The sequence below is a fragment of the Oncorhynchus gorbuscha genome, unplaced genomic scaffold (genome assembly GCF_021184085.1).
Source record: "Oncorhynchus gorbuscha isolate QuinsamMale2020 ecotype Even-year unplaced genomic scaffold, OgorEven_v1.0 Un_scaffold_10987, whole genome shotgun sequence".
Taxonomy (NCBI): Eukaryota; Metazoa; Chordata; class Actinopteri; order Salmoniformes; family Salmonidae; genus Oncorhynchus; species Oncorhynchus gorbuscha.
In genome coordinates this window covers 1-10,345 of record NW_025744457.1, presented here as the reverse complement: position 1 = coordinate 10,345, position 10,345 = coordinate 1, and the positions used below count along the sequence as shown (strand labels likewise).

The 10,345-nt window shown below is 49.5% G+C and overlaps 1 pseudogene; it reads right to left on the bottom strand.

Annotated features, from left to right (window-relative positions):
- Positions 1-955: 955 nt before the first annotated feature.
- Positions 956-9,647, bottom strand: LOC124016894 (annotated as a pseudogene).
- Between the last annotated feature and the right edge of the window lie 698 nt (positions 9,648-10,345).

The following is a 10,345-nucleotide window of genomic DNA, read 5'->3' as shown; positions in this document are numbered from 1 at the left end:
ACTGGTGCACATTCTCTACATGCAAAGTGAATATATATGTTCTGATTCTCATACTGGTGTACATTCTCTACATGCAAAGTGAATATATACATGTTCTGATTCTCATACTGGCACATTCTCCTCTACATGCAAAGTGAATATATATATGTCTTGATTCTCATACTGGTGCACATTCTCATGCAAAGTTAATATATATATGTCTCTGATTCACATTCTCTATACATGCCATTATATATATGTTCTGATTCACATTCTCTCATTTATGAATATATATACACTGATTCACATACTGGTGCACATTCTCTACATGCAGAGTGAATATATATATATATGTTCTGATTCATACATACTGGTGCACATTCTCTACATGCCGATTAATATTCTGTGCTACTGTAAGCGATGTTTATTCCTCTCCTAATGCCTCTTGGTAAATGAGGTTTAGGCTGCATTTTACACGTGGCAAAAGATCCAATCTGATTGGTCGGCAAGACCACCAGTGGCAAATGATGTATTGAACTGCTTGTGTGTTGAATCAGAGAATCAATGTGCAGCTGATATTAAACCCAGGTTGTTTCTCAGTGTGTATTCACTCACCCATTCCTCCACATGACTATAATATGTACATGTGCTACAATGGAAGTCAAAGCACATTGACAATTACACAACAGCTGTTATAAAAATGAACCATCAGTAAAAGCTATTTTTCACCAGAACAAATGACTTCACACTTGCCATAAAGACTTTTATTAGACTGTCACAACAGTCATAAATAAAACAGAATTGATGCTTCACTTCAGTATGAAGCCAGTGTGTGTATTTCAATACAGGGCCAACTAGACATCCCATTATGAAGTTGCCCATAGATGCTGATACTGGGTCAGTTTTGCATTCTCCCACTAATGGTAATGTAGAGGATTGGGGAGGGAAGCTGATCCTAGATGAACCAATTGGGAAACTTCACCCCCGAGTCATAACGAGTTCAAAGTTAGTTATGTCTGGGGCCTGGAGTTTCACCTGGTTGCTTCGTCATGATTGTGTCCAGTATACCTTAGTGGACAGATTCTGCTGAGCTGGACATGAGGATACCAAGTGGGAGGGAAGAAAAGAGGAGACTCGCTCCACCATCACTCCATCTGGTTATTCTGTTCCAGGTCATGGGAGTAACAGCATTTTTCACCGTGTGTGCATTTACCCTGGAGACAGAGAGAGACAGAGAGAGACAGAGAGAGACAGAGAGAGAGACAGAGAGAGAGACAGAGAGAGAGACAGAGAGAGAGACAGAGAGAGAGACAGAGAGAGACAGAGACAGAGAGAGACAGAGAGAGACAGAGAGAGGAGAGAGACAGAGACAGAGAGAGACAGAGAGAGAGAGAGGCAGAGAGAGAGGCAGAGAGAGAGGAGAGAGACAGAGAGAGAGGCAGAGAGAGAGGCAGAGAGAGAGGCAGAGAGAGAGACAGAGAGAGAGGCAGAGAGAGAGGCAGAGAGAGAGGCAGAGAGAGAGGCAGAGAGAGAGACAGAGAGAGAGGCAGAGAGAGAGACAGAGAGAGAGACAGAGACAGAGAGAGACAGAGAGAGAGACAGAGAGAGAGGCAGAGAGAGAGACAGAGAGAGAGACAGAGAGAGAGACAGAGAGAGAGACAGAGAGAGAGGCAGAGAGAGAGACAGAGAGAGAGGCAGAGAGAGAGACAGAGAGAGAGACAGAGAGAGAGACAGAGAGAGAGACAGAGAGACAGAGAGAGAGAGGCAGAGAGAGAGAGGCAGAGAGAGAGAGAGAGAGAGGCAGAGAGAGAGGCAGAGAGAGAGACAGAGAGAGAGACAGAGAGAGAGACAGAGACAGAGAGAGAGACAGAGAGAGAGACAGAGAGAGAGACAGAGAGAGAGACAGAGAGAGAGACAGAGAGAGAGACAGAGAGAGAGACAGAGAGAGAGACAGAGAGAGAGGCAGAGAGAGGCAGAGGAGGCAGAGAGAGAGGCAGAGAGAGACAGGCAGAGAGAGAGACAGAGAGAGAGACAGAGAGAGAGACAGAGAGAGAGACAGAGAGAGAGGCAGAGAGAGAGGCAGAGAGAGAGAGGCAGAGAGAGAGACAGAGAGAGAGACAGAGAGAGAGACAGAGAGAGAGACAGAGACAGAGACAGAGAGAGAGGCAGAGAGAGAGACAGAGAGAGAGACAGAGAGAGAGGCAGAGAGAGAGGCAGAGAGAGAGGCAGAGAGAGAGAGGCAGAGAGAGAGACAGAGAGAGAGACAGAGAGAGAGGCAGAGAGAGAGACAGAGACAGAGAGACAGAGAGAGAGGCAGAGAGAGAGACAGAGAGAGAGAGACAGAGAGAGAGGCAGAGAGAGAGGCAGAGAGAGAGGCAGAGAGAGAGAGGCAGAGAGAGAGACAGAGAGAGAGACAGAGAGAGAGGCAGAAAGGGGAGGGGAAAAGCATGCAGATCATATACAAGACATAATGAGGGGTTATGTGTCCTATTGAAAATATTGAATGACAGAGAAGATGATCAACTAGACACGAGGAGTGAAACTGACCTTCCTTTCCCAGAACACATAGAGCCCCGTGTTGATTATCCCTTTCACACCAAGGCTAGAACTTAACATATTTACCACTAGAAATGTGTTCAACATCCACTGAAGTAGCTAGCAAGTTACCTAGATAGCTTGGTTACCAAGGCAACTACTGTAGCTAACAGACTCGCTAGTTTAGCTAACCCAACCATCAGTCTTAGCTGGCTATTGTGAAAATAAATTTAAAAAACAATACTTTTTCCCAATTAGACTTACTTTAAAAAGCAGCTTAAACAAAATATGTATAAGCCCTTAAATTCTACCTTGCGTTATAGGGAAATATTGCAAGCTCTAGAATGCCCTTCAAGCCAATAAGTATTTAACAATGCCAGTTTAGGTTTATTATTGTGTGGAAAATGTATCTGTAATAATAGCTGAAGTGTTATGATGATTCATAATTAATGAGGCACTGTCTGTTGCTGGGGAGATAGAACACCTTGTTCTCTGGTAGTGTACGGTTACTATGCCGACAGTGTGATTATGAAAAGAACAGAGTGTGCTCACACCCTTCAGAACATTTCACCAAAGAGAAAGCTCCTGTGAAACATTCCCGTGGCTGCCTCTACACAGGCAGTCCAATTCTGATAGTTTTTCTCCTAATAGCCTTTTTTGAGAAATCAAATCAGATCTTTTCACATCAGATCTTTTTTAGAGCTGGTCTGATTGGTCAAAATACCAATTAGTGTAAAAAGATCAGCATTGGGCTGCCTGTGTAAACGCAGCCTTACATTCTACAATGTCTATATGGTTATTGTGGGGTGTTTCCCTGTACCTTGTGCAAGGGAAGCTCTTTGCAACTTTCGGACTTTCTGAATCTTGTGTAATGCAATGCCCACTAGTGTTACAGGGTGTGGGGAGGGGAAATGTGCTCTCATACCTTCCTGAACCTCTTGCAGGGAAGCCTTTAAGCTGGGTGGCGTCTGTGATCTGGTTCTTCCTCTTGTTTTGACCCTGTTTCCTCCTGTCCTCCAGGTCTGATGAGATACCTCCACCACTGAGAGAGAGAGACACCAAATTGAGACTCTGCATGCAGAATTCTGCAAAAATATCCTCTGTATACAACGAACACCAAATGAAGCCTGCAGAGCAGAATTAGGCCGGCACCCGCTAATGATCAAAACCCTAAAAGAAAGCCATTCCCAAACCTTCCATAACAAAGTCATGACCTACAGAGAGATGAACCTGGAGAAGAGTCCACTACAAGCTGGTCTCTGTTCACAAACACACAGAGCCCCAGGACAGCAGCACAATTAGACCCAACCAAATCATGAGAAAACAAAAAGATAATTACTTGACACATTGGAAAGAATTTACAAAAACAGAGCAAACTAGAATGCTATTTGGCCCTAAACAAAGAGTACACAGTGGCAGAATACCTGACCACTGTGACTGACCCAAACTTAAGGAAAGCTTTGACTATGTACAGACTCAGTGAGCATAGCCTTGTTATTGAGAAAGGCCGTAGGCAGACCTGGCTCTCAAGAGAAGACAGGCTATGTGCTCACTGCCCACAAAATGAGGTGGAAACTGAGCGGCACTTCCTAACCTCCTGCCAAATGTATGACCATATTAGAGACACATATTTTCTCAGAATTCGAAAACAAACCCAATTTTGATAAAGTCCCATATCTACTGGGTGAAATTCCACAGTATGCCATCACTGCAGCAAGATTTGTGACCTGTTGCCAGAAGGCCTGGGCGCCAGCTGCCTGAGGTTTAAGGGTTAGGGGTCAAGGACGGTTAGTATTAATAAGTGTATCCTACCCAGCATTGGCGTGAGCCTTGGCCCTCAGCTGGCCTGGAAGTTAGGGGTCAGGACGGGGTTAGTATTAATAGGTGTATCCTACCCAGCATTGGCGCGAGCCTTTGGCCCCCAGCTGGCCTGAGGTTTAGGGTTAGGGGTCAAGGATCGGGTTAGTATTAATAAGTGTATCCTACCCAGCATTGGCGTGAGCCTTGGCTCCCGGCTGGCCTGAGGTTTAGGGTTAGGGGTCAAGGACGGGTTAGTATTAATAGGTGTATCCCCCCAGCATTGGCGCTAGCCTTGGCTCCCGGCTGGCCTGAGGTTTAGGTTAGGGTCAAGGGACGGGGTTAGTATTAATAAGTGTATCCTACCCAGCATTGGCACGGGCCTTGGGCCCCCAGAAAGGCTCAGGGTTCTCCTGGAAGCGGGTGAGGTGGCGACGGCGAGACTGGGGATTGGCATCCTCCTCACATCAAAACACGCCTGTAGACTAGAGAGAGAGAGAGCGCGAGAGAGGAGAGAGAGGGAGGAGAGAGATGGGGAGAGGGAGAGAGAGAGATGGGGGAGAGAGGGAGGAGAGAGATGGGGGAGAGAGGAGGAGAGAGATGGGGGAGAGAGGGAGGAGAGAGATGGGGGAGAGAGGGAGGAGAGATGGGAGAGAGAGGGAGGAGAGAGATGGGAGAGAGAGAGAGGAGAGAGAGAGGGGAGAGAGATGGGGGAGAGGAGGGAGGGGGAGAGAGATGGGGGAGAGAGGGAGGGAGAGAGATATGGGGGAGAGATATGGGGGAGAGGGAGGAGAGAGATATGGGGGAGAGGGAGGGAGAGAGATATGGGGAGAGGGAGAGAGAGAGAGGAGAGAGATGGGAGAGAGAGATGGGGAGAGAGATGGGGGAGAGAGAGAGAGAGATATGGGGGAGAGGGAGGAGAGAGATATGGGGGAGAGGGAGGAGAGAGATATGGGGGAGAGGGAGGAGAGAGATATGGGGGAGAGGGAGGAGAGAGATATGGGGGAGAGGGAGGAGAGAGGGGGGAGAGAGAGAGGGGGAGAGAGAGGGGGAGAGAGATGGGGAGAGAGAGATGGGAGAGAGAGGGAGGAGAGAAGGGAGGAGAGAGAGGGAGAGAGAGAGAGGAGGAGAGAGAGAGGAGAGATAGGAGAGGAGAGAGATAGGAGAGGAGAGAGATAGGGAGAGAGATAGGGGAGAGAGATAGGGGAGAGAGATAGGGAGAGAGATAGGGGAGAGAGATAGGGAGAGAGATAGGGAGAGAGATAGAGAGATGGGGAGAGAGCAAGAAGGGGGACAGGACATACCTTTTCCTAATATCCATAATCTTATTCATCACTACATTATACCATCTCTATGTTAAACTGTACTGGCATCTTCATCTCCCAGGCAGTTGGTTCAGTCCCAGACTTACATGGGTTCAGCACAGGATGTGGTGAGCAGGGCTGCTCTCTGACAGTCTGTCTCTCTTCACTGGATTGGACTTTTCCTGCAGGATAAATACACCCCACTACATACTGTCAAATCTACACCCGGGATTGGGACTTTTCCTGCAGATACAACATAACCACCACATACTGTCAAATCTACACCCAGATTGGGACTTTTCCTACAGGATACAACATAACCACCACATACTGTCAAATCTACACCCAGATTGGGACTTGGACTTTCAGTTTCATCCCATATTGAAATGGTTCCCATGGTGCATTGTGTCTTACCCAGCATCGCATGACGTCCCAGAGGACCCTGGGAGGAGCATCCGTCTTTAGAGCATTCTTACAGGCATGAGACAAGGACACCCTGTGGCCTGCATGAAGCAGAGCCGACCTGGAGAGAGAGAGAGAGAGAGAGAGAGAGAGAGAGAGAGAGAGAGAGAGAGAGAGAGAGAGAGAGAGAGACAGGGTGAGTGAGTTCAAGGATAGAGTTGTATTTTATGTAATCAGACAGGACAGTCTTATATGAGAGGGAGAGTAGGACCTGAATTGGAGCAGAGGGGGAGTGCTGCAGTGTATAGTGCTGCTCAGGTTGTCCACTGTGTAGTATAGAGGCACATCCTCCAGCTCCTGGACACACAGACAACAGTTAAAGTTTGGACATTACACCTGGCTCATCTTAGGCAGACTTCAGATCAGCTTGCCATTTCTCTTCTTACCCAATCCTACCATTAAGGGTCAGAACCCCAACCTAACCTCAGATCAGCTGACCCTTTCTCCCAATCCTACCATTAAGAGTGAGAACCCCAACCTAACCTCAGATCAGCTGACCCTTTCTCCCAATCCTACCATTAAGGGTGAGAACACCAACCTAACCTCAGATCAGCTGACCCTTTCTCCCAATCCTACCATTAAGGGTCAGAACACCAACCTAACCTCAGATCAGCTGACCCTTTCTCCCAATCCTACCATTAAGGGTGAGAACACCAACCTATCCTCAGATCAGCTGACCCTTTCTCCCAATCCTACCATTAAGGGTGAGAACACCAACCTAACCTCAGATCAGCTGACCCTTTCTCCCAATCCTACCATTAAGGGTCAGAACACCAACCTATCCTCAGATCAGCTGACCCTTTCTCCCAATCCTACCATTAAGGGTGAGAACACCAACCTAACCTCAGATCAGCTGACCCTTTCTCCCAATCCAACCATTAAGGGTGAGAACACCAACCTAACCTTGGATCAGCATCAATGGAAGAATCTCTTCCATGCCTCTCACCTCCGCTCTCCCTCGCCTCCTTCTCAAAACCCATTGGAGGAGAAAGAGAAGTCCCCTCACCTCTGACCTTCTCCTCCAATGGGTTGAGGAGGAAAGCAGCATGCAGTTGAGAAAAGGGGTCCCCCATGTCTTATTCCATGTAATATAAAGTGTATTTCAGACTGCTTCTTGTAGACCTATGACCCCTAACCTCTCACCTCTGTGACCATGCTGAGCATGCCCTCCTAACCTCTCACCTCTGTGGCCATGCTGAGCATGCCCTCTAACCTCTCACCTCTGTGACCATGCCCTCTATGACCCTAACCTCTCACCTCTGTGACCATGCTGAGCATGCCCTCTATGACCCTAACCTCTCACCTCTGCTTGACCATGCTGAGCATGCCCTCTTATGCGACGCGGGGCGGTTCCAAGCGGGCGGTTCCCAGACACGGCAGATAGAAGACCTTCTGAGCCGAAGCTCCGTCATGAGGCCTCACCCCAGATAGGACCACCCAGCTACAGAGGAGGAGGAGGGAGAGACGGTGTCAGAGAGAATGTGTGAGAAAGTAAGAGACAAAGTGTTTGAGAGTGTGTGTGTGTGTGTGTCCTCACCTGGTGTCTGTGTCCACAGTGTTCACACTCTGCTCCGACCCGGCGGTCCAGTGCTGCAGAGTACTTTATACTGAAACACACAGAGAGGAAACATTAACACACACAGTTGCCCAACTCGGCAGGAATAACCCACATAGAGAAATAGTGTCTTACTGGTTTCCCTGAGTCGTCCTCTTGCCCAGTCGTTGTAAATTAACGAGCCACAGCCAACACAGTTATACACCAACGCTTGTTTACTGAAACACAACATCAGGTGTAATGTCATCATATCTTCAGAATAACAACTTTACAGTCCTTAGAAGACTTCATGTCTAGATAAAGTGTTGTGTTACGGGGTGTGTGTGTCCATACCTTGCTGAGTTTTTGACCATGGCCTGTCCAGTGTGTACCCTGACAAACACTCGTATGTAGAAGTCCACACTGACACAGAGCAGGGGGTGGATGTATGTTGGTACACACCAGCTCTCTGGTCAGACTGTGTAGGATGATACGCAGAGCCTGGGGGAGGAGGGAGAAGAGGAGGGGGTGGCGAGGAGAAGAGGGGGGAGGGGAAAGATGGGCGTGGACGAGGGGAAGATGGGTGGCGACGAGGAGAAGATGGGGTGGCGACGAGGAGAAGATGGGGTGGCGAGAGGGAGAAGAGGGGGGTGGCGCAGAGGAGGAAGAGGGGGAGAAGAGGGGGTGGCGAGGAGGGAGAAGAGGGGGTGGGCGAGGAGGGGAGAAAGGGGGTGGCGAGGAGGGAGAAGAGGGGGTGGCGAGGAGGGAGAAGAGGGGGGTGGCGAGGGAGGGAGAAGAGGGGGGGTGGCGAGGAGGGAGAAGAGGGGGTGGCGAGGAGGGAGAAGAGGGGGTGACGAGGAGGGAGAAGAGGGGGGTGACGAGGAGGGAGAAGAGGGGGTGACGAGGAGGGAGAAGAGGGGGTGGCGAGGAGGGAGAAGAGGGGGTGGCGAGGAGGAGAAGAGGGGTGGCGAGGAGGGAGAAGAGGGGGTGACGAGGAGGGAGAAGAGGGGGGTGACGAGGAGGGAGAAGAGGGGGTGGCGAGGGAGGGAGAAGAGGGGGTGGCGAGGAGGGAGAAGAGGGGGGTGGCGAGGAGGGAGAAGAGGGGGTGGCGAGGAGGGAGAAGAGGGGGTGGCGAGGAGGGAGAAGAGGGGGTGGCGAGGAGGGAGAAGAGGGGGGTGGCGAGGAGGGAGAAGAGGGGGGTGGCGAGGAGGGAGAAGAGGGGGGTGACGAGGAGGGAGAAGAGGGAAGGTGGAGAAGGAGGGAGAAGAGGGAAGGTGGAGAAGGAGGGAGAAGAGGGAAGGTGGCGAGGAGGGAGAAGAGTGAAGGTGGCGAGGAGGGAGAAGAGGGAAGGTGGCGAGGAGGGAGAAGAGGGAAGGTGGCGAGGAGGGAGAAGAGGGAAGGTGGAGAAGGAGAGTTAAGAGACAAGCTACACAGCAGGGACTAAACTCTCAAACTTCTATTCCAAATGTATTCACACAACTTCCCTAAATGTTCGTTCTACTACACATATTATTCCAACAAGGTTTTTCTTGCATCCAGTTTTTTATTTTACCCCCTTTTCTCCCCAATTTCATGGTATCCAATTGTTAGTAATTACTATCTTGTCTCATCGCTACAACTCCCATACGGGCTCAGGAGAGACGAAGGTCACTTGCATCCAGTTGTGGTTGAAAATACACGCTGCTGGAATACAGTTTAGCCAAGCCTTCCTCACCATCTCATGACAGTACTTGGCTTTGATGGAGACAGAGCCGTATTTGCTGTAGCAGGTCTCCCCACTGTTACCAGCCATCACAGCCATGTCAGTACATGTCACACACAACAGACCTGGGGGAGAGAGAGACATTTTTAGTAAAACCACACTGGAAAACGCACTCAGTGTATCTGTTGCTGACTCATAAACATGTTAAGTTAAGCAGAGAGAATAACTGACGGACATCTACGGACCTCCTTCACCGACAGCCTGGACGGCGGCATCCAGGAAGGGGGCGGGGCTTCCGTAGGGGTCCAGGTCTATGACATCATAGCGGTCCTTCTTCCCCGCATCTCATACATCAGCATGCTGGAGGCAGAGAGGGAGACAGGGGGGGATTAACATGATGGAGGAGGGAGGGATTAACATGCTGGAGGAACAAGACGGAGAGGGATTAACATGATGGAGGAGGGAGGGATTAACATGCTGGAGGAACAAAACGGAGAGGGATTAACATGATGGAGGAACGAGGGATTAAGATGGAGGAACAAGACGGAGAGGGATTAACATGATGGAGGAACGAGACAGGGAGGGATTAACATGATGGAGGAAAGAGACAGGGAGGGATTAACATGATGGAGGAAAGAGAGCGGGGAGGGATTAACATGCTGGAGGAAAGAGACGGGGAGGATTAACATGCTGGAGGAAAGAGACGGGGAGGGATTAACATGCTGGAGGAAAAACGAGACGGGGAGGGATTAACATGCTGGAGGAAAAACGAGACGGGGAGGGATTAACATGCTGGAGGAAAAACGAGACGGGGAGGGATTAACATGATGGATGAATGAGACATGGAGGGATTAACATGGAGGAACGAGACAGGGAGGGATTAACATGATGGAGGAATGAGACAGGGAGGGATTAAGATGATGGAGGAACGAGACAGGGAGGGATTAAGATGATGGAGGAATGAGACAGGGAGGGATTAAGATGATGGAGGAATGAGACAGGGAGGGATTAACATGGAGGAATGAGACATGG